At 33.8% G+C, this 22,798-nt stretch overlaps 1 protein-coding gene across 10 annotated transcripts in view; it reads right to left on the bottom strand.

Annotated features, from left to right (window-relative positions):
* Positions 1 to 22,798, bottom strand: part of LOC141394647 (uncharacterized) — a 992,399-nt gene that overhangs the window by 873,693 nt on the left and 95,908 nt on the right. For 3 of the 10 annotated variants that reach the window (XM_073969378.1, XM_073969384.1, XM_073969380.1), the window contains exon 1: positions 19,935 to 20,504. The exons of 6 other annotated variants lie outside the window; for them this stretch is intronic. The gene's annotated coding sequence lies outside the window, so the exon portion shown is untranslated. Of the gene's footprint in view, positions 1 to 19,934; positions 20,505 to 22,798 lie in introns of those variants that run through there. One more of the 10 variants, XM_073969379.1, reaches the window with a different exon arrangement.

Here is a 22,798-nt window from a genome sequence, read left to right as displayed (position 1 = left end):
AAGTACCGTTATCAAGAACTAAAAATTTTAATTTGATAAAAAAGTATAAATTTTTAATATTTCGTAGAGCATATCTTCTGATTGCCAACTATATTGCCACTTTGCTCTTAATTTCCGAAGCGAAATGTTTAAAAACATTCTGCCCATCCCTGCAACCTTCTGAGATATATCGGTTCTGATTTTATATAGCCCCCATTCCCGATTTTGCTACAAGTTGTTCAATTTTGATCGAATAGCCTTGTAATTTAATAAGTGTTACACCGATTTTCACAAAAATCGGTTCAGATTTGGATATAGCCTTCATATATATCTTTCCCCGATGGGGAAATTTTTATCGAATAGCCTTCAAATTAATTATGTAATATTTTCTTAGCTCCCTGAATAGGTTCACAGATTTTCGTAAAAATCGGTTCAGATTTGGATATATCCCCCATATATATCTTTCCCCGATTTTGTTATAATTCTCTAAATTTTTGATGAATATCCTTCAAATTTAACATGGGAGGTTCCTCATGTAATATCAACTTTGGTCCATATCGGTTCAGGTTTCAATATGGCTTCCATATATAATTTCGCCCGATATCCCTCAATTAGGGATAATTACGTCATATTTTCCTAATTTAATCAATATCTCGCATACATTGCATGTTAAATGCATCGAAGACATAAAATCGGGCGAAAATATATATGAGAGCTATATCCAATCCAAATCCAAATCTAACCCGATTTTTGTGAAAATCGGTAAAACTTAAAAAGGGCTTAAAAAACATCTCATGTTAAATTTGAATTTTCCAAAAATTGACCGATTTATAGCAAAATCAATGAATGATATATGGAGGCTCTATCCAAATCTGTACCGATTTTTGCGCAATCAAATCAAAATCGGTAAAACTGAACAGTGGCCTGAGGAAACATCCGATGTTAAATTTGAAGGCTATTCGATTAAAATTGACCGATTTATAGCAAAATCGGGGATATATGTATATATATATATATATATATATATATATATATATATATATATATATATATATATATATATATATATATATATATATATGAGGGCTATATCCAAATCTGAACCGATTTTTGTGAAAATCGGTATAGGTACTCAGGGGCTTAAGAAAATATTACATATTAAATTTGAAGGCTATTCGATCAAAATTGAACGAGTTATACCAAAATCGGGGAAAGATATATATGGGGGCTATATCCAAATCTGAACCGATATGAACCAAAGTTGACAATTGTCATTCCTATGCCCTTATAAGTACTTGTGCAAAAATTCATCAACCTAGGTCAACTCCTTCTATTTTTGTTCACTTTTGTATGGAAACGGCAACATTGAGCGCGTTCGTGTCCTAAGATACCACTTGTAGAAAAAATGTTCATCACTGCAATACTCAGGAAATATGACCAACATTATAAAGGGGTATTTGTCACCGTTGAAAATTTGATGGCCTGGGAATCAAACCCGGGCATTCAACGTGCAAGGCTGGTGTGCATAGTTAAATCCCAGGGGTAGTGGTGTAGGGTATCACATGGTCGGTGTAGGGTATCGCATTTACTATAGCCTTTGCTTACTTGTTTTATTCTCACCTATGTATATTTTATTTGATGTAATGCAAAAAATGGTTTTAGGAATATTTGTAATAACTTCCCAAAAGTACTTTAGTCGTTCGTTTAATTTTGAAAAGTGATAATACACATGATTGGTATTGAAAATTTTCGCAAATAAATTATAACATATTAATTTGTAACAAGTGAAATATTAGTATTATCACTGTTCTAAATTAAACGAACGATTAAATTACTATGGAATTTTATTACAAATATTTCTAAAACCATTTTTTGAATTACATCAAATAAAATATAGGTGAGAATAAAATTTAGTTTATTTGTTGATTGTATTCAACCTCTATACTCAGTCGGATAACAATGTGTATAATTAGAATTGATTGCAAAGCAATTAGTTAATTAGAAATTGAAATTTTGTAGTTGCATCGATGAAAGTTTTGGCAAAACAAAATTCAAACATAAACACATGCAAATTTTACACTATAAAAAAAAACAAGTGAGCAAAGGCTATAGTCGGGACGGGGCCGACCATGTGATACCCTACACCACTACCCCTGTGCATAAGCTTTTCACTGGTAAACATTTCTTTTAGGGAATATAAACCGACTACCACCAAAAATAATATGCCTCTTTGTCTCTGGGACCCCCATAAGCAACCAAATGGGATGCATTACCGACTATTGCGATATCTCTGTTGTTTGAGCAGCTACGACAACCTACTTTACATCGTTGTAAAGGTGATATTTTCTACTTTCCTTGCCAGGTTGATATACCTCTTAAAGAAACTGAGATATTGGCTTTGAAATAAAAGGTAGACCTTTTCTCCAAATAAGTTTTTGCCCATTCCGACCCTTGAATATTATCCGACCATCATTAAAATCAGTAGGCTTCTTCCTCTGTGGGACCCCCATTAACCCCTAAACTTTCGTGACGATCCGATCAAAATTGCGACCTGTGGCGTGATTACAAAAAAATCGGAAATGGGATGCATTATCGACTATTGCCATATCTCTGCAATTTGACCACCTATGACAACCTAATTTACATCGTTGTAATGGTGATATTTTCTACTTTCCTTGCCAGATTTTGCTTTTGATATACCTCTTAAACCCTTGAATATTATCCGACCATCATTAAAATCAGTAGGCTTCTTCCTCTGTGGGACCCCCATTAACCCCTAAACTTTCGTGACGATCCGATCAAAATTGCGACCTGTGGCGTGATTACAAAAAAATCGGAAATGGGATGCATTATCGACTATTGCCATATCTCTGCAATTTGACCACCTATGACAACCTAATTTACATCGTTGTAATGGTGATATTTTCTACTTTCCTTGCCAGATTTTGCTTTTGATATACCTCTTAAAGAAACAGAGATATTGGCTTTGAAATAAAACGTTGACCTTTCTCCAAATAAGTGTTCGCCCATTCCGACCCCTGAATATTATCCGACCATCATCAAAATCAATAGGCTTCTTTCTTTTTGGGACCCCCATTAACCCCCAAAATTTCGTGACCATACGATCAAAATTGCGATCTGTAGCGTGATTACAAAAAAATCGGAAAATGGGATGCAGTATCGGCTATTGCCATATCTTTGCTATTTGACCACCTACGACAACCTGCTTTACACCGTTGTAAAGGTGATATTTTCTACTTTCCTTTCCAGGTTTTGCTTTAGATATACCTCTTAAAGAAACAGAGATATTGGCCTTGAAATAAAATGTTGACTTTTCTCCAAATAAGTGTTTGCCCATTCCGACCCCTAAATATTATCCGACCATCACCAAAATCAATATGCTTCTTCATCTGTGAGACCCGCATTAACCCTGAAATTTTCGTGACGATCCGATCAATATTGCGACCTGTAGCGTGATTTCCAAAAAAATAGAAAAATGGGATGTATTACCGACTATTGCGATATCTCCGTTAGTTGGTTACCTACGCCGACCTAGTTTGCATCATTGTAAAGACGGGATCTTCTAGTTTCATAGTCAGGCTTTGCTTTTGGAAAATTTTCAACCAAAGCTGTGATATTTGTCAATATAATTAAAATCTCAAAAATGAAAATTGGGGTTTTATTTGCTACTATTGCGATATCTTCGTTGTTTGATCACCTACGAGCACCTACTTTACATCATTAGAAAGGTGATATTTTCTGCTTTCATTGTTAGGTTTTGCTTTTGGTATAACCCATATAGAAGCTGAGATATTGGCTTTGGAAAAAAACGTTGTCTTTTTATCCACCTAAGTTTTTTGCCCTTTCCGACCCCTAAATATTATCCGACCATCACCAAAATCAATAGGCTTCTTCCCCTCCGGGACCCCCATCAACATCCAAAATTTCGTGACGATTCGATCAAAATTGCGGCCTGTAGCGTGATTACAAGGTTTAGATGGACAGACGGACAGACGGACAGACGGACAGACGGACAGACGGACGGACGGACGGACTGACGGACGGACACACATAGCCAGATCGACTCAGCTCGTCGAGACATTCATTTTGATATATATAAGTATGGGTCTACGACCATTATTTCGATGCGTTACAAACTTTTTGGCCAAAACCAACTTATAATACCCTCCCCACATAGTGGTGTAGGGTATAACAAGAATTTAAAATTTTATACAAAATAATTACAAATGTACTATATTTTTCTTGGGTGGAACATCTGCCTTGCACGCTGAATGCCCGGATTAGACTCCATGGTCAGACAACATCAAATTTTTAACGATGGCAAAAATACCCTTCAGCGTAGCGTTAACGACATTTTTTAGCCATGTAAAACTTATCTACAAGTGATGTATTAGGACACTTCGTTGGAGTCCGGCGATAAGCAGTGGGTCCAATATCATGAGAGAAGGCTCCCATTTCCCTTCTGCGATGTTTGTGGAACAATTACATATTTATTTAATTATTTTGTAGGAAGTATTATATATGACGTCAAAAAGTAAAAAACAGTATTTTGTAGATCTGTTATTACGTACTTATTTATTTGACCCTTTTTTCTCACACTTCAATAGTTATGAATGTGTAGAAAATAAATTAAATTGCCTTTGGGGCGCACCAACTACAGCAACAAATTTAATGCTTTTTCCACTGCCCTGCCAGCAATTGGAAGTGAGTTTCGCACTCACTCGCCTAAGAGGTCACTCCGGAGACACCCCAAGGAAGATCGTCGGTGAATTACACAAACAATTTCTATAGCCTTATTGTGATTACGTTTTATCGCGTATGCCGACACTTCGGAGTGACTTCCAAGGCGATTGTTTACATTTATTTAATGATTCAACACATTTGAACAAATATAGAACATTTTCTATGTGATGCTTATATGAGACGGTGGTGCAGTGGTAAGCACACTCGCTTTGCACTCTGAAGGTCCGGGTTCGCTTCCCAAGTCAGACAAAAAAACATCACATTTTTAAAATAACAAAATTAATGTAAACGGAAATTGCAAAGAATAATTTCTCTAAAATAGAAGAGAAATAAAAAAATAAATAAAAATAAAAAATATTAAAAAATAAATAAAACTAAAAAAATAAAAATAATTAAAAATAAATAGAAAAAATAAAAAATATATTTTTTTAATTTCTAGAACTATCGCGGAAATGATCTTCTAGAAGTGTCGCTGGAGTGACTTCCAAGACGACACCCCGGCGTGGTTCATTTCTTCACAACGGAGGTCACTTCAGGGTGACTTCTGCGACTATCGCCGCGACTGTTTTCATCGCCCTGGGCGACACGTCTAAGTCACTTCCGCGATAGTTTTTGCTTGCAGGGTGTTCATTTATAACGAACACCAACACAAACAACAAAAACGTTCAGCATTTAGATCCTAATGAAACAAATTCATACAAACTAAGGTTGTTATTGTAAATGTGCAATAAGCGTAATAACGACAATATTTGTCGATTGGATAACATTGGCTTAAGCTTGAATTTTTAATTACATAATTTTTTTAAAATTGATTGCTTTTGTACATAAAAGACCATTTGATAAAAGCTCAATTCATATAAAAAATCATTCATTTAGTAATTTTAATTGAAGTATAAATTATTGATGTAAATGGATACAAGAATTATAAATGCAACTATGTATGTAAACAACAATTTGGATTTACACAATAAAATATTTGATTTTATGTACAAATATTATTTTATCCAACTTAATATGTGTTAGTTCTCCCTGGCATTTCTGAATGCCAATCAATGGTATTATCACTTTTCAAAATTAAACGAACGATTGAATTACTATGGAATTTTATCACAAGTACTCCTAAAACCAGTTTCGTGCTATTATTTATCAAATAAAATAAAGGTGAGAGTAAAATTTCATTTAGTTTCGAATATATTCAACCACTACACACAAACATAGTCAGATAACAATGTATGTAATTAGAATTGATTGTGGAGCAATTAGCGAAGTTGGAAATTAAAAATTTATACATGCTGATACGTTTGGCCCAACAAAATTCTAACACCAACAAAAATATTTTTGAGCCAATAAACATATTTACACTATACAACAAGAGCCTACACAAAATTAAAAATTTTTATTTTATTATATAGTGGTTATTTTAGAGGAAAATTAGGGCCTAGAATGAAAACAGTAAAATAACGTAGAGGCCAGAAATCTTTATAAATTAAAATAAAATGTCGTCCGTTGGCAATTGCATCAGTTGAGAACGGCTGGACCGATTTGGATAATTTGTTTTTAAATGTTCGTCATAGCTCAACATAGGTTTTTATAAAAAAAAATTGACCACTCCCACTTTTAATCCCACTTTTTATACCCTACTGCACAATGACACTTAAAATGGAAGGTATGACAAAAATATTTCTAGATAATAAAGTGAACTGAAATTATTATCAATGGTTCCTTGTGACCTACAAATACTCTAACAAAAATATTGCAGTCCTTTGTCCATGTTTTCGCGTGGTTCCCATATAACGAATCATCCTGAATTGAAATATTTTTCCGAATTAGCTGTAATCCGGTACCAGTAGTTCTTATTGCACAGCCAACTTTCCCGCGAAAAATTATCAGTAATGGTCCATGGTTTGGTATACATACTTCTTATATGATTTATATCTCCCTTCATTTCGGCAGATGTTAACCATACATTCAAACCGATAGGTTTTAGTAATGAACTAAGTGTTCAGAGCACCACTTTTAAAAGTCTGGTGCCCTTTGCTACCCCGACTAGGATAAATTATAAAGGAATGACGATAATTATATTAACTTTAAATGTTACCATTTTTAAATATTTTTACTTATAAATAAAGGTGATATGTTGACGTTTTCTACGCGTTCAGTTCTGTGTATAAAGCTTAAGATATGGTATTTTTGTATGTTGCTGGAGGTAACACTCCTCTTAAATGCTTGCCGACAATAATTACACCTACGTATGTTACATTTACAAACTTCGTATACTCTTACCCTCTTAAGTTCTTCTAATTTCGACAGATTGGATGTAGATCTATCTGAGCCTACTCTCCCCTTAAAAAAGGATTAAATTAGGAATAACATCAATTTTGAGTACCTTAGGTTGGAGGATTGTTGTAATTTATTTTTTTCGTGTAAGGATTTTTCCATGTGCATATATCAACAGATTGTGACACCTTAATTGATATTCACAATTAATTGATATTCAGTTGCTGGAATTTGGAGTATGTTTATACTCTTCACCATTCCGGATCAATAGGCAAATAAAAAACAATTCACAAAAACATTTATTTGTTGCTGTAGTTATTGTTTTCTTGTATTTTATAACATGGTGTTTGTCCGTTGACTATTTCTGGCACTTGTTTGACATCTATTATTTTATACCCTCCTACCCTGATCAGGGTAAAATTCTGAGTCCATCTGTGCATGTCCGTCGGTCCGTCCGTCTGTGGTAATCATTTTTGTATCCACAAAAATGGAGATAGGACACTGACATTTTGGGAAAATGCGTATTTTGTTTACAAATATCACAGATGTAATGTATAATACTTATGACCAAAACCAAAAAGTTATCTAGCATGACAAAGACATTTTTGTAGCATGAAAAGAAAATTTAGTTCACACAAACTAAAATGTAATGAAACGTACTTATGTAGTACTACTACTTCCGTTGTTTAACCGCTACGTTATTGAAACTTTTACCAATTTCAAACAAAAGTTTTAGTCCATTTAACCCGCTAAGTATTATCTGATCTTCACGTTGGTTTGTACGCTTCTTCCTCATCATAAACTCAAACTTTGTTTAAAATTTTGCGGGTTATTATTTTGACCTACAGAGCCGCTACAAAATTGGTTAAAATTTTGTTTTTGGTCCATTTCATTCCCTGAACATTTCACGATCATCAGCAAAAACTAATCATTTCTTTTCAGGAATTCCAGAACCAACCTCCTTAAAAAATTCGTTACAATCGGTCCATAATTGCGGCCTTAAGCTTGTTTACAATTTTTAATGGACGGACACACATCGCTAAATCGCTTTATCTCGTCGAAATATGATTTTTGACATACCAAATAAGGGGTCTAGGACGAATATTTCATGGTGTTACATAAACTTTTGGAGAGACAATATGTAGCATGGGATAAAAATGTGGTTCTCTACACAGAACCCGTTATATATTAGGCAGTAGGCCCGTTATCTAGGAAACACTTTATTGCAATTTACATCAGAGGAAAGGTCACTAGTTTTTTCCCCATATGTAGGCTACTTTGCGAAATATATATGTCCTCAAAGAATTAAAATATCGAACAAAAAAAAAAAAATTATACTTTTTATACAAAAGTAATGGTCCATTTCACCCGCTAAAGAATACCAGATCATCATTCAAAATTATGGGCATCTTTTTCGACCTATACTCTTACCCGGTGTAAAATTTCGTGGTTTTTTGATGTATAATTGCGACTTCTAACGAGTTTATTATTACACTACAAACAAATAACGGAATATATTAGGCTGTAACTCTGTTATCTGATCATGCACACAAACATAATTGGCATTAATTGAAAGGTCAAGCGTTCCACTTTCAAGTATATCTCACTTGTCCGGAATGTCACTTCCAGGAATTAAGATATAAGCTGTATATTAAAAATTTTCACAATTTTCACCCAAAAGTTTTGGTTCATTTAACCCTCTAAATATTATCCGATCGCCATCTCAAATTGCAAGCTTCTCCTTTGTGATATACTCTTACCTTATTTAAAATTACGCGTTTATCGGACTATTATTGAGACCTACAGAGCCGCTAGAAAACTGGATAAATATTATGTTTTTGGTCCATTTCATCCGCTAAATATTTCACGATCATCACCAATAAGAATAGGGATCTATTCTGATCTGAAACCGACCTCCATACAAAATTTCGTGACGATCGGTCCATAATTGCGGCCTGGAGCGTGTTTACAATTTATAATGGACAGACGGACGGACACACATCTCAAAATCGCTTTATCTCGTCGAGATATGAAGATTGGTATACCACATTGGGGGTCTCCGACGAATATTTCGCGGTGTTACATGAATTTTTACCATAAAAAACAACATTTTTCCACAACATCCCGTACGGGACAAGGGAGACTTCTCTCATATCAATGAGTGCACCCCGATTCATATTTAGCTCAATGATATGAGACCTGCTGTTTATAGCCGAGTCCGAACGGCGTGTCTTAAGACACCACTTGTGGCGAAGTTTTACAAGGCTGAAATACTCAGGAAATGTCGCCAACATTACTGAGGGGTATTTTGCCACCGTTGAAAAATGTTTGATGTTGCCTGGCCGGGGAATCGAACCACCGACCTTCTGTGTGCAAGGCGGGCGTGCATACCATTGCACCACGGTGGCACCCAAACAAACTTATAATATCCTTTTCCACATTGTGGTATAGGGTATAAAAATATAACGATCATACAAAGACTTAAGAATCAAAACTTTGTTAATTTTTATAACAACAATGGTGCAATGTTGCCCACAGGCAACATTTGTTAACTCCCTAACCACTAGGAAGTTGTAAAAAAATCGCAGGGGACTTATTTTTGCGACTACTAATCATAATAAATATGCAAAATATTTTTATCTCTACTGAAAAAAATTCGGGGTTCAAAGGGTTAATATTACCCATATACATAGGTTTACGTTTTGGTGTATCCCAGAAATTTTAAGCAAGTTATCATTTATTTGTCTTTTTGGGATCTAATTCCTGCAGAGAATTGCTAATATAGGTCAACGTTTTCGCTATCGACAGATTTTCAGTATTTCTATAGCCTAATTTTTAAAAAAATTCGTCTGTGTTACGGATTTTGGATATACTTTTGGTGGGAGAACCTCATTACAGAACATAACATATAACAACAGACAACATTTGGTAACTCACTAACTGTAAGGAATAAATCATTTCTTTTTTTTCGCAGAAGACTTATTTTAACTGCTACTAATCACAATAAATATGAAAAATATTTTTATCTCTGCGGTTTGAATATAATTTGATAAATTTTAATAGCGTGTTTCGTGCATCAAAGATATATAATCGGCCGAAAATGTATATGGGAGCTATATCCAAATCTGAACCGATTTCAGTATAATTTTGAAAAATTATTTGAATTCCGTCACGCTTTTTAAATTTCATTGAAATTGGACACACAAAGCCTATTGGTGCAACAAATACATGAAATCGACCCAAGTTATATGTATATGGAAGCTATATCCAAATCTCGACCGATTTCAATATAGTATTGCTAACTTATTTCCAGACCGTCACACTTTTATTGGAATTTGACATATACAGCGTATTTGGTGCATAAAATACATAAAATCAGCCGAAGGTATATCTGGATTTGAATTGTGTGACGATCTGGAAATAATATTGCAAAATGATTTCCAGACCGTCACACAATCCAAATTTCATTGAAATTAGACATACATAGCCTTTTTTGGTACATTAAATACATAAAATCGGCCGAAAATATACATGGAAGCTATATCCAAATCTGAACCGATTTCAGTATAATCTGGCACATTTTAGACCGATTTCCCCACACATTCCAAATTTCATTGAAATTGGACACACATAGCGTGTTTGGTTTATAAAATACATGAACTCGGACGAAAATATATAAATAGGAGCTATATCCTAATCTGAACCGATTTCAGCATAATTTGGCATACTTATTTCTACACCATATTCAATCACTCATTCCACGATTTATTGAAATTGGACATATATAGGGTGTTTGGTGCATAAAATACATGAAATCGGCCGAAAATCTATATGGCAATGTAGTTTGGCAAATTTATTTCTAGACCAAATTCCGTTATAAATTCTAAATTTGTAAGATTTTTTGTTTTATTCGACCTTTTCCATTTAATTTTGAAATAATAACAAGTTTGTCGAGCTTGAGGTCATTATAATTGTCTATTTTATTTCTTCATTTGTTCCCAATATTTCGCAATTATTTAATTGCATCATCAGGGGTTAATCTACAAAACAATATAAATATTTATGTTTTATTATCACAGCAATTGTTGAAATTTTTAACAAACATCAAAATATTTAACACAAAAGAGTATAAATAGCTTACATATACGTAAAAATAATTTCGTCAAATATTTCTTACAAACTAACGTAGATTCACTACTATTGTCGGCGGTAAATATTGCACTGAATGAAGAAATAAAATAGACAATTATAATGACCTCAAGCTCGACAAACTTGTTATTATTTCAAAATTCTAAATTTGGATACCATTCGTCAAATATCAGCATACAAATCTAGATTTTTTGGAGTTACCTTCGACCCTGAGGCTATATCACCAGATCGACGCGGAGTTTCAAAACTTCATATAACCTATTTTATTTTCAGGAAAATCTGTTCTGCAGTTTTTAAGTCCATAAATTACAAACAAAAAAACCTACAAAGATGTTTCTATTATAAAGACATGTGATATCGGTCCACTTTTGACCACAGCCTCCATATAGGGTTAACATTAATTTTTCGGTACTTTATAATATTTTGTCACCTATTTCTAAAGATTCACCTGTAGTAATGTATTTTTTTTTTTTTTTTTTTTTTGGGAAATCTCCACATTGTGACGTGGTCCAAAAAAAAAAAAAAATTAATTGAATATCCCCTAAACGTTTTCTCTTTTCTTTCTCCTTCACGAGTTTACGATGTAAACTTTACAGTGGTGGTTGTTTTGATGTGGCACTGTACAATATTCTGTATTTTTATGGTTTGCCTAAATCGACTCAAAATTGTATGAAACAAATTTCGTCCAAACATACTTTGGGTCCGAATTTGTGGGATTCAGATTTGCTGCAGAGAACATTTCACCCCCTCTGGAGTACTGGGATGACGTTATATTTTCTGATGAGACAAAAATTATGTTATACTATCAAGATGACCGCCTAAAAATATGGGGCGAAACTAAAATTGTATGCGTACCGTAAAGTTCGGAAAACTATCAGCTATGGTATGGGGTTGTATATCAAGCAATGGCGTTGGTAAAATCCGGATTTTGGAGGAAACCTTGATAAAGGAGCTTTATTTGGATGTTTTAAAAAATAATTTAGCCAACACCTTCAAGAAATTTGGATTTGTTAACCCTGAAAATTCAAACAAATTGCAATATAAATACTAGCAAGACAACGACCCTTAACATACATTTTATTTATGTAGTACTTCGTTGTTATAAAACTGCATCAAAGTCATCGACACTCCAGCCCAAAGTCCATATCTTACCTCCATCGAAAATTTATTGCTACACCTGAAAAAAAAAGTCGGGAATAGGTCGCCCAATAATAGGAGTGAATTTTTAAAATACATTAAAGAAGTATGGCAAAAATGCCATTGGAATATGACATTCCGAAACTTATTTATTCAATTCCGAGACTCTTATAAGCAGTTATTGATACCCAAGGTGGACATACGAAATATTAGAACCAACTTTACCAGAACTACCGTGCAAGACTGAAAAGTTGTGACTTTTGCAATTCATTAGTTGACAGTACAGAAAATTAGTTGCTTTCCTTTTGTTTAATTTGAACATTTTCAGTGAAATTTAACTACTTTTTATTTTATTTTTTAATAAGCATGTGTCAGAATTAAACTATTAATAAATCTGTTAATAATTTTATTTATTTATACCGACTAAAGGTTGTTTTATTTAAATTTTTTAAAAATTTTGGTTTTGCAATATTTTAGTTGACTAACTGTATATAGCCGTGAGACACTATCACAATCCTTTTTGTGTTGGTGGTGTCTGTGGGGACGATAAAAATATTACGCTGCCACATAAGCACACCCCACAATTAATTGATATTCAGTCGCTGGAATTTGGAGCATGTTTATACTCTTCACCATTACGGATCAATAGGCAAATAAAAAACAATTCACACAAACATTTATTTGTTGCTATAGTTATTGTTTTCTTGTATTTTATAACATGGGTGTTTGTCTTTTGACTATTTCTGGCACTTGTTTGACATCCATCATTTTTATACCCTCCACCACAGTATGGAGGGTATACTAAGATTGTTTGATTAGGGTAAAATTCTGAGTCCATCTGTGCATGTCAGTCGGTCCGCCCGTCCGTCTGTGGTAATCATTCTTGCATCCACAAAAATTAAGATAGGACGCTGACATTTTGGGAAAATGCGTATTTTGTTTACAGGCTGCTCAAGTTCGATGATGGGCTATATCGGTCCACGTTTTAGCCCCCATATAAAGATACCTCCGATTTCCGGTATTTTGACGTTTTTAGTCACATTTTAGATTGTATTAGCTATAAATTGACATTAAGGGTTCCTAGTGACCACCAAAAATTGTCAACATAGGCCAATGTTTGGACATTGCTCCCTTCGAGAGTTATCCTTCCCACCATTTTACAGAAAATTTAACTGTTGTGTGGGATGTACCCGAAGGAGTGGACCGATATGGCCCATTTTCGAGCTTAAACTAAGTTTGGGCAAAATATTACGAAATGCAAAATTTGGTTCGAATCGGTTAATCCTATCGAAAGTTATCGTGCGAATCAATCAGACAGACGGACAGACAGATAGTCGGACGGACATGGCTAAATCGACTCCCAATTGTCTGAAACGAATTTCGTCCATACATACTTGGGGTCTAAAACCGTTATTTCGATGAGGCACATTTTTGGTCGTATCAAAGTGTATTTATGGTAAAAAACCAAAATTCTTTTGCAATTCCATTTGAAAAAAATTAAAAAAAATTTTGCGAGCACATATACAATTTTTGGTACAGAGTTTAAGGAAAAAATTCTGGTTTTAAATCTGTTCGCGTTCACAAAATTGGACGAAGCGCGCAAAAATTATAGCGGTTTTTATTCTCATATAAAGAAAAAATATTTAAAAATGTCTTATTTGTTGTTATGAGAAAATTTATGCATAAATCGTTAACAGCATTCCATATCTATTCTTGGAGTTTAAATATTTACTAAATTTATTATTATTTTCGCGGAAAACCAACAAATAATAAACAAATATTGAAGTAAATCCAAATTATTCTGTCTCAGAATACGTGCAAACCCCTAGAAAATAAATTAAGAAATATCTGCGGAATCTAGACAATGCGTAGAAAAATATGAAACCAAATTTTTAGAGATTGGATACATAAATTACATATTATAGCAACAACAAAATAGAAAAACTTATTGTTAGACAATATGGTTGCAAATATATTTATTGGTTTGATTCGAAAAATTAAAAAAAATATTTGGGAGTTCTCCAACTATTTCGTTAAAATCCCATACGATAACACTGTGCTACAAAAGTTGACAAAAATTGTTTGCAGGGTTTCTGATGCATAAAATTCTGTATTGTGGGAGTCCATGGAAGACGAAAATACCTCTGGTTTCTTTGGGTTACTTCGTTTTTTGATTTTATAACGGTAAATGTAGTGAAAAACGGGGTTTCTTGGATTTTCAACTTAAAACGGGCAATACTTCTTTTTTCCACAACGAACTTTCACAGTTTATTTTTTGCATTGGTTTTCCCCATTTTGTAAAGCTAACTAAATTTTCTTCTTGATATAAGTAAATAATTGCGCAGTTTGGTATCTTCTACGCAGCCTAGAACACGAGGAAAACCATTTTCCTGTTTTTAATGCGTTTTTGTCACACTTAAATCACTATAATTTGTCTATTTATTACCCGATTTTTAAAAAATATGGCTTGTTCGAAAGACATGATTTTCACCTTTTGAATAAAAAACAAGTAAGAAAAGTCTATAGTCGGAGCCGACCATGGGATACCCTATACCACTATCCCTGGACAATCGCTCTCCACGGAACTTCTTTTCAATGATTGTGAAAATTTAATTATCAAATATCAGAGATGTAATGTATAATACTTATGATCAAAACCAAAAAGTTATCTAGCATGACAAAGACATTTTTGTAGCAGGAAAGGAAAATTTAGTTCACACAAACTAAAATGTAATGAAACCCACTTATGTAGTACTACTACCTCCGTTGTTTAACCGCTACGTTATTGAAATTTTTACCAATTTCGCACAAAAGTTACAGTCCATTTAACCCGCTAAATATTATCTGATCTTCACGTTGGTTTGTACGCTTCTTCATTATAAACTCAAACTTTGTTTAAAATTTTGCGAGTTATTATTTTGACCTACAGAGCCGCTACAAAATTGGTTAAAATTTTGTTTTTGGTCCATTTCATTCCCTGAACATTTCACGATCATCAGCAAAAACTAATCTTTTCTACTCTGGCCCGAACCAAACCTCCTTAAAAAATTCGTTACAATCGTTCCATAATTGCGTCCTTAAGCTTGTTTACAATTTTAATGGACGGACACACATCGCTAAATCGCTTTATCTCGTCGAGATATGCATTTTGGCATACCAAATAAGGGGTCTAGGACGAATATTTCGTGGTGTTACATAAAGTTTTGGAGATACAATATGTAGCATGGGATAAAATTGTGGTTCTCTACACCGAACCCATTATATATTAGGCAGTAGGCCCTTTATCTAGCAAACACTTTATTGCAATTTACATCAGAGGAAAGGTCAGTAGTTTTTTTTCATATGTAGGCTACTTTGCGAAATATATATGTCCTCAAGGAATTAAAATATCGACCAAAAATAAAATTTTTATATTTTTCATACAAAAGTAATGGTCCATTTCACCCGCTAAAGAATATCAGATCATCATTCAAAATTGTAGGCATCTTTTTCAACCTATACTTTTACCCGGTGCAAAATTTCGTGACTATTGATGTATAATTGCGACTTCTAGCGAGTTTATTATTACACTACAAGCAAATAACGGAATATATTAGGCTGTAACTCTGTTACCTGATCATGCACACCAGCATAATTGGCATCAATTGAAAGGTCAAGCGTTCCACTTTCAAGTATATCTCACTTGACCAGAATGTCACTTCCAGGAATTAAGATATAAGCTGTATATTAAAAATTTGCAAAATTTTCACACAAAAGCTTTGGTCCATTTAAGCCTCTGGTTCCGATCCGATCGCCATCTCAAATTGCAAGCTTCTCCTTTGGGATATACTCTTACCTTATTTAAAATTACGCGTTGATCGGACTATTATTGAGACCTACAGAGCCGCTAGAAAATTGGATAAATATTATTTTTTTGGTCCATTTCACCCACTAAATATGTCACGATCATCACCAATAAGAATAGGGATCTATTCTGAAATGAACCCGACCTCCATACAAAATTTCGTGACGATCGGTCCATAATTGCGGCCTGGAGCGTGTTTACAATTTATAATGGACAGACGGACGGACGGACTGACGGACGGACACACATCTCAAAATCGCTTTATCTCATCGAGATATGAAGATTGGTATACCACATTGGGGGTCTCCGACGAATATTTCGCGGTGTTACATGCATTTTTACCAAAACAAACTTATAATACCCTTTTACACATTGTGGTATAGGGTATAACAAGTGAGAAAAGGCTATAGTCGGTACGGGGCCGACTATGTGATACCCTACACCACTACCTCTGTGAATAATCTTTTCACTCGAAAACATTTCTTTTATGGAGATACGAAAGTTTTCACCTATCTGGCCCTTAAAGCAAATGACTTAAGGCGAACTAAGAAGTTGGGTTTTATTAGTGACTATTGCGATATCTTCGTTGTTAGACCACCTACGAAAACCTACGTTACATTGTTGTAAAGGTGATATTTTGTTTATATTGTCTTTTTCTCCAAATAAAGTTTTTGCTCATTCCGACACCTAAATATTATCCGACCATCATCACAATCAATAGGCTTCTTCCTCTGTGAGACCCTCATTAACCCTCGAAATTTCGTGACGATCCGATCAAAATTGCGCCCAGTAGCGTGATTTCCAAAAAAAATGGAAAAATGGGATGTATTATCGAATATTGCGATATCTCCGCTATTTGGTCACCTACGCCGACCTAGTTTGCGTCATTGTAAAGGTGGAATCTTCTACTTTCATAGTCAGGCTTTGCTTTTGGAAAGTCCCCAGCCAAAGCTGTGATAGTCGTCATTATAACTAAAATCGCAAACATGAAAATTTGGGGTTTATTTGCGACTATTGTGATATCTTCGTTGTTTGATCACCTACAGGAACCTGCTTTACATCGTTAGAAGGGTGATATTTTCTACTTTCATTGTCAGGTTTTGCTTTTGGTATACCCCTTATAGACGCTGAGATATTAGCTTTGGAAAAAACGTTGACTTTTTATCCAAATAAGTTTTTTTTGCCCATTCCGACCCCTAAATATTATTCGACCCTCACCAAAATCAATAGGCTTCTTCCCCTCCGGGTCCCCCATCAACATGCAAAATTTCGTGACGATCCGATCAAAATTGCGACCTGTAGCGTGATTACAAGGTTTAGATGGACAGACGGACAGACTGACGGACGGACACACATAGCCAGATCGACTCAGCTCGTCGAGACATTCATTTTGGTATATATAAGTATGGGTCTACGACCATTATTTCGATGCGCTACAAACTTTTTGGCCAAAACCAACTTATAATACCCTCCCCACATAGTGGTGTAGGGTATAACAAGCAGTAAAAGTCCGTTGTGGAAAAAATAAGTTATGTCCGTTTTAAGTTGAAAATCCAAGAAATCCCGTTTTTCACTACATTTACCGTTATAAAATCAACAAACGAAGTGACCCAAAGAAACCAGACTCCCACAATACCGAATTTATGCATCAGAACCCCTGCAAATTTTCACTGTAGCACAGTGTAATTAATGTACTCTATTAAAACTTCATCAAGAAATGTGGTCTACCATCGCAAAAGCTTACTGTGATAACTTAAGGATAGGAAATTAAAAGTCATATTGAAATTACTATCATTCAACAAATATGAAAATTAAAAAGCCTGTAATTCGCGAATTAGTTAAAATCAGTTGATGCGCATCCGTTTTTGGATACAGCGAATCAGGCTCGGTCATTGTGTGCCGTCAGTTGCATCTTACAATGCCAAAAACCTTAAAGTGGGTAAAAGTCTCGCAATGTGCATACGATTTTGATGCGCATCCGGTTTCATTAGCGCCCATCAAAAATACGTCAATATACACCTATTGCAAATAGATTCCTTAAGAACCGCGGATGTGCCTACACATTCTATTTTGCGTAAAAAACCCATATCACTCGCGTATCTCTGTAATTTATGACACGCCTTTTCGCAAATATTATAATCGCGTATAAAGGATTCCATTTATTTAAATTTTTTTTTAAAGAAGATCACGTTTTGTTATGCGGATTTCTCAAAATCAATTTTTGCTGATTTTCCTATTTTCAAGGTATCTATATCCGCGGTTTAAGTGGATGGATTCGATCGCGGATGGGCACATTAGATCCGTCGCGTAAAAAAACTAAATTCACGCGGGTTTCAAAGGAAATTGAATGACAGTTGTAAATTTTACACGCAAAAAATAGGTTTTTTAAGAAAATTCACGAATGAAATTTTGGCCTTTAGACTCCAATTACTAGGATGCTGTACAAATCACACTTATAAGATATACATTAAACGACGTAGAATCACGAGTTCTATAATCCTGCTTTGAGTTTGGAACATTATCTTGTTGCGCGTCCGGATTATTAAAAAAAAATCAAAAAACCCCGAAATTCCGGCTTCAAAATGTCAGCATAAATTTTATGTGGATGCAGTGGATATATCAACAAATCATACACTAGTATCATGTTGCCCATGGAGTATTCTGTGATTCTTTATTTGAGCATAGGTCAATAAAATGTAGGGTTAAGCTACAAATCGGAAGAGAACATAAAAAAACTTGTTGGCTTCAACCCATTTTTACCCATGTTTCTACATTGATGCTAACACAGCTTCCACGAAAATTAATTTTAATGGTTGAGATTATGGGATTCCTCCTAAAACACTTCATTTTAAAGAATTTTAATCATACTATATGGAATATGTTAACAGTTCACGCACAATTTTCACACCCAGCGCATATCTTATTTTCGAATTTCACTATTGGGTTGGCTTTTATGTATATATGTTTGCAATTTCCTTTTTTTTTCTGCGACTTTTACTTTATCTTGGGTCAAATTTGTATGCTGATATCTCTAAAACTAATCGAGTTACAGCTGATTTACTACGACATTGGCTTTATTTAACAAAAAGTTTCAAATCATGTTTGATTTTGCCCAGAAATTAAGCACTAGCTGACTACCTGTTTTGAAAATATGGTCCAAGTAGCTTTTTTAGTTTTTGTGTAATAATCTTTTTAAATTGGGAAGTCAAATTTCAATCGTCAAATTAAAAGTCGTTTCTCTCGAAACTCATTTTTTTGAGATGTGTCACTCTTTGATTAAATGAACGATATATATTTTTATTGTAGCTAACATTTTTTTTATTTTATTGCCATTTTTATTTTCGGAAGCTTAAGTTTTTACATAAAATTCATCATATTATTAGTTCTGAATTTTGAGATATGCCATCAATTAACTTTATAGAATGGTTTTCTTGTTGGTACTGTTCCATTCTAATATTTCCGAAGAGTTGATTTCAATTTTTAGTTACCATTGCCACTGCCTGGTTCATACAATATATGTAGCAACACAACAAGAATCGTACAAGTGATACACTATTTAAAATATTTACTGTATTTTTATAATATTTCTCAAAATTAAAATTAAATTTTCGTCGTAACACTTAAAAAAGCCTTTAAAACATTTTCCACACACATAAATACATATTATATGTATTAATATGAAACTCCACACCTGACATCAAAAGCATTTTTAATCATTCGGCAATAAAGATTTCATTTTAAATGCTTAATAATAGCACAACATCATATCATGGCTGGCACCTACATTTATTGATATTTATTATTCCTCGTTGGCTTATTATGGGAAATAGATGACAGGAACCACAGACACTTTGCTCGAGCTTTACATTACTTTGTTTGGTTTCATTTTTTATTCGTAAAATATTTCAAAGGACATTGACACAAAACACCCACACAAGCGAGCAAACATTTATCACTTGATTAAAAGTCGAGTAACAAATATGGACAGAACCCGAAACGTATGACCGGAAAATGAGCTGACGAATCCGCCCGAATGATACATTTTATGTCTGGTATATTAAGAACCGGCGATTTTTTAGATTCTCTTTTAATTTAAACGTGTTAGTTTTAACTATTTTTTCCAAAATATTATTTCACTTTTTGAGAAACATTGTTGAGCTTTTCTAAGACACACAAACAAATTTATGAATTACACTCACACTATTTTCTTTAAAAGGTGCGCGTATAGAACCCATCTGCTTTATTTCTCAAAATAGCAACCACGTATCCGTTTATACCGTCTATGGCGTAGTTGACGCTTTGAGTTACCGTTACGTACTAACACTATTTTGCAATGAAATTTGCTACTTCATCTGGCCAGCATTGATTGTCGTTGTCGTGTTTATCTTCGCTTCATAAAAACGATTTTCGTTTTCCTCTCGTTGCCTGTTAATGCTTTCAACATGTAGTGATTGTGGTGAATTATTGTGGATGCTAACAAAGAGGGGTAATAAAGTCCACAACATCACACATAAGAGGAAAACAGCGCTAACAGTAAAATATTGTTAACATTTTGTGGGCTATTTTCTCTATTTTTGTAGATGTTGTAACAGTTCCACATTCTGGGATGATGGGCGTACTACTAACATACTTATGTTGATTATATTTTGGATATTTTTAGATTCCAGGTCAATGGAGGTGAATGTTAAACACAAATGCTAATGCTAACATAGAGAACATACATACATAAATACCTAAACAGATGGCAATTACAGTACTTACAAGTCAAAAACCTCTGTAACTTCTGAACTTATAAAAGTATTTTCATTGAATAAAATAGTGTCTGTATTTATAAAATAACTAGCAGACCCCGGTCCGCGTTGCTGGCCCGTCGTAATGAGTTTTAATGACAACTTTATATCGACTTTATGCTTGAAAATTAAAAAAATAGGTATTTTCTACTTCACTTCTTCGGTCTATTGTCAAACCAAGAAGGATTTTTTGTCTGTAACCTTTCTTTTCTCTTACGGACTTTGTCGGATTTTTTCGCCAATTTATGCTTTTTAGGATTTATTATCGTCCATGTCCCTATGTTTGTCCTAAAGCGATCTAATTTTAAAGGTTAATAAGTGGTTAAATCGAATTCTCCCGCTTATTGAGACTTATATGTTTTAGCTTTTCATGGCTGATGGACCGTTGAACCTCACTATTCAAGTAAATTTGTAAATATATAGTTTTTCTTGATCGGGGCGCAACCACCGTTGTCTCGAAAACTAATTTGCAACCCGATGCACTCATAAGTTTAGCAAATATAGCGATTATAAAATAATTGGCCCCGAAATTCGTCTACAAATATATAGCATTTTGGACCACGGGACATTCCTGAACATTTTCTGAATATTAGGTTCAGTAGTTTTGGAAAAATAATGTTTTGAAAAGAGTGGGCGTGGTCATCAGTTTTCAAGATATAACATATTAAAAAAAAATTGGCCTGGTCCGGTATTTTGGCTCCAAATATGTACCTAGGGTGCACACAACTTCATTGCCTACCAAAATGTATGCTGAAACCGATATAATCATACATTTGGCTTATATATAGCGTTTAACAGAAAAGCATGGGGAAGGTACCCCACCTCTTCCGAAATTCATAATATATACGGGGATTTCTGAGTGAAATCGGACACTTTTTCAAGATGAGGTTTTTGATTTCCTTTATTTTTTGCTGTGGTGATGCTGTTGATTAGCAAAACATTTAAGTATATTTTCAGATTTTTTTTGACTAACGGTTCCAGAGATTTCGCGCCTTGAAAAAGTCAAATTCTGTAAAAACTACATGCAATGAAATACTCATAACTTCTTTAATATTGGTCCAAATTGAAAAAATCTTTTTTTGTATGTTTTGTTGTTTTATCAGCTATTAAATAAAAAATAGCGAAAAAAATTGCACAGTGGGCTTGGATGCTATTTTCGCGATTTAATATTTAAAATCAATTTTTAAAGATGTTCGACCCCTTCGATTTTCTTTAATTTTTTTTGTATTAAACTACGTTCAATTACAAAAATTTTAAGTCCTATGTGGTAATGGGATTCGGAAGATTACTATTTTTTCTGAATTTTTTAAAATTTGTCAATACAATTTTTCCTTAATACCTTTGTCCAAAATTTGTATTTTCTGTATTTTTGAAGCTAAGAGTACATATTTATCATTATATATTATATATTTATCATAAGAAATAGAAAAAACATGCACAGTGGGCTTTAATGGAATTTTCGCTGATGCATTTTCAAAATCGAAAAATGACGCAGTTTTTAAGATGTTTGAGATAAATTCATAAATATTAAATCAAAACAAATATTTATAAATGAAACTTTTAATTTTTTTAATAAAATAATAAATTGTGGACAAAGGTATAAAGGAAAAATTGAATTGACAAATTTTAAAAAAATTCAGAAAAAATAGTAATCGTCCGAATCCCATTACCACATAGGACTTAAAATTTTTGTAATTGAACGTAGTTTAATACAAAAAAAATTAAAGAAAATCGAAGGGGTCGAACATCTTTAAAAATTGATTTTAAATATTAAATCGCGAAAATAGCATCCAAGCCCACTGTGCAATTTTTTTCGCTATTTTTTATTTAATAGCTGATAAAACAACAAAACATACAA

Source organism: Musca autumnalis, unplaced genomic scaffold (assembly GCF_047663935.1).
Source record: "Musca autumnalis isolate F117 unplaced genomic scaffold, ASM4766393v1 scaffold_2, whole genome shotgun sequence".
NCBI lineage: Eukaryota > Metazoa > Arthropoda > Insecta > Diptera > Muscidae > Musca > Musca autumnalis.
This window is presented reverse-complemented; position numbering and strand designations above follow the sequence as displayed.